The following is a 3,641-nucleotide window of genomic DNA, read 5'->3' as shown; positions in this document are numbered from 1 at the left end:
CCCAGTGCTCCATGCAATCCGTGCCCTCTATAATACCCACCACCTGGTACCCCAACCTCCCACCCTCCCGCCACTTCCAACCCCTCAGATTGTTTTTCAGAGTCCATAGTCTCTCATGGTTCAACTCCCCTTCCAATTTACCCTAACTCCCTTCTCCTCTCTAACACCCCTTGTCCTCCATGCTATTTGTTATGCTCCACAAATAAGTGAAACCATATGATAATTGACTCTCTCTGCTTGACTTATTTCACTCAGCATAATCTCTTCCAGTCCCGTCCATGTTGCTACAAAAGTTGGGTATTCATCCTACATGAAATTTAAGAAATGAAACAAAGGAGCAAAGAGAAAGGGAGGGAAAGGGAGACAAATCAAGCCAATAGACCCTTAATTATAAACTGATGATTACCAGAGGGGTGGGAAGTAGGGGGAATGGGTGAAATAGGTGCTGGGTATTAAGAAGTCCACTTGTCGTGATAAGCACTGAGTGATATATAGAATTGTTGAATCAGTATATCGTACACCTGAAACTAATATAACACTGCATGTTAAGTAACTGGAATCAAACTAAAAGCTTTATTAAAAATTTAAAAAAAGAAAAAAGAAATACTATATATACAATTACAAAGACTTCTTATCCAAAACTATTCATGACAAAGACAATGGATAAACGTCTTTAGCACTGAAAGAAAAATTGCCTACCAGAATTCTATACCATTCTTTTTTAATGGTTGAGTAATATTCTACATGTTTATCCATTCATCAGTTGAGGGACATTTGGACTCTCTCCATGGTTTGGCTATTGCTGATAATGCTGCTATAAATATCAGGATACACGTACCCCCTCAAATATATAAATTTTTTATCCTTTGGGTAAATACAATTTACCCAAATTACAATTTAAGTACAATTGCTGGATTATAGGGTAGTTCTATTTTCAACTTTTTGAGGACCCTTCACACTGTTCTCCATAGTGGCTGCACCAGTTTGCATTTCCACCAGCAGTGCAAGAGGGTTCCCTTTTCTCTGCATCCTTGCCAATAACTGTTGTTTCTTGTGTTGTTAATTTTAGCTATTCTGACAGGTGTAAGGTGATATCTCATCCTGGTTTTGATGTTGAGCATCTTTTCATGTGTCTGTTGGCCATTTGGAGGTCTTCTTTAGAAAAATGTCTATTAATGTCTTCTGCGCGTTTCTTAACTGGATTATTTGTTTTTCGGATATTGAATTTGATGGGTTCTTTATAGATTTTGGATACTAACCCTCTATGAGAAATGTCCTTTTTAATACTCTGTCTTTTTAGAGAGGGAGAAAGAGAGACAGGAAGAGACATAGGGGGAGAGGGAGATTATCTTAAGTAGGCTCTGTGCACAGCATGAAGCCCCATGCAGAACTTGATCTCACAGCCCTAATACCATTACCTGAACTGAAACCAAGAGTTGGATGCTTAACTAATTGAGCCATCCACACACCTCTCTCTTTCTCTTAAGCAGGCTTCATGCCCAATGTGGGGCTTAAACTCACAACCCTGAGATCAAGAGTTGCATGCTTTACTGGCTAAGCCAGCCAGCTTCCTGTAAAGGAAGTTTTTAAATCAAAAGGACTGTGACACTACATGGAAATTCATATCTACACATATACACACATAGAACACTGCATATTGAAAAAAGGAGTATATATATGGACACTTTTCTTATTTTTTAATGTTTAAATTTCTTTTTTATTTTAAAGTTTTAATTCCAGCATAGTTTTTTTTTTTTTAGATTTTATTTGTTTATTTGACAGACAGAGATCACAAGTAGGCAGAGAGGCAGGCAGAGAGAGAGAGAGAGAGAGAGAGGAGGAAGCAGGCTCCCTGCTGAGCAGAGAGCCCGATGTGGGACTCGATCCCGGGACCCCGAGATCATGACCTGAGCCGAAGGCAGCGGCTTAACCCACTGAGCCACCCAGGTGCCCTTAATTCCAGCATAGTTAACATACAGTGTTATATAGTTTCAGATGTGCACCATAGTGATTCAACAGCTCTATACATTACTCACTCACTGCTCATCATGATAAGTTTACTCTTAATCTTCTTCACCTATTTCACCCACCCACCCCCCCGATAACCATCAGTTTGTTCTCCATAGTTAAGAGTCAAAGTTTTGGTTTGTTTGTTTTTTAAATTTGTTCATTTGTTTTATGCCTTTAACTCCATATATGAATGTCATATGGTATTTGTCTTTCTCCGGCTGATTTATTTCACTTATTATTATACACTCTAGGTGCATCTGTGTTGTTGAAAATTGCAAAATTTAATTCCTTTTTATGGCTGAATAATATTTCACATACATAAACACACAGACACACACATCACTTCTTTTTTTATCCATTCCTCTATAGATGGACACTGGAAACTTGTGTTGTTTCCATAATTTAGCTATTGTAAATAATGCTGCAATAAAATAAGAGTACATGTGTCTTTCTGAATTAGTGTGTTCATATTCTTGGGATGAATACCCAAAAGTGGAATTGCTGGATCATATGGTCATTCTATTTTTACTTTTTTAGAAACCTCCATACTGTTTTCCACAGTGGCTGCTCCAGTTTGCATTCCTACCAACAATACAAGAGGGTTCTTTTTTCTCTACATCCTCCAGTTGTTTCTTGTGTTGTTGATTTTTACCATTCTGACTGGTGTGAGGTGATATCTCATTGTGGTTTTCATTTGCATTTCCTTAATGATGAATAATGTTGAGTATCTTTTCATGTGTCTGTTTGCTATCTGTATGTCTGCTTTGGAAAGTTATATGTCTTTTGTCAATTTTAATTAGGTTATTTGTTTTTGTTTTTATTGAGTTTTATAAGTTCTTCATATTTCTGAATACTCACCCTTTATCAGATATATCATTAGCAAATATCTTCTACCATTTAGTAAGTTGTCTTTCAGTTTTGTTGATTGCTCCCTTTGCTGCAGAGAAGGTTTTTATTCTGGTGTAGTCTCAATAGTTTATTTTTACTTTAATTTCCTTTGCCTCAGGAGACATATCTAAAAAAACGTTATTTTGGCTGATGTCAGAGAAATTACTGCCTGCACACTTCCAGGATTTTTATGGTTTCAGGTCTCACATTTCAGTCTTTAATCTACTTTGAATTTATTTTTGTGTATGGAGTAAGAGAGTGGCCAGTTTTATTCTTTTGCATGCAGCTGTCAGTTTTCTCAACACTATCTGTTGAAGAGACTGCCTTTTTCCTATTGCATATTCTTTCCTGCTTTGTGGCCAATAAATTGACAATATATTCACGGGTTTATTTCTGGGTTTTTATTCTGTTCCATTGATCTATTGATCAATATTTGTGCCAGTACCATACTGTTTTGATTACTACACCTTTGTAGTATATCTGGGTTTCTGGAATTGTGATACCTCCAGTTTTATTCTTTTTTTTTTTTTTTCTTTTTGGACTGGACCAATTTTTAAAAATTTATTATATATATTTTTAAAATTAAATTTATTTATTTTCAGCATAACAGTATTCATTATTTTTTCACCACACCCAATGCTCCATGCAATCCGTGCCCTCTATAATACCCAACACCTGGTACTCCAACTTCCCACCCCCGCCCCCGCCACTTCAAACCCCTCAGATTGTTTTTCAGAGTCCAT

This window comes from Neovison vison, chromosome 1 (assembly GCF_020171115.1).
Source record: "Neovison vison isolate M4711 chromosome 1, ASM_NN_V1, whole genome shotgun sequence".
Lineage (NCBI taxonomy): Eukaryota > Metazoa > Chordata > Mammalia > Carnivora > Mustelidae > Neogale > Neogale vison.
Note: the sequence above shows the minus strand (reverse complement) of the source record.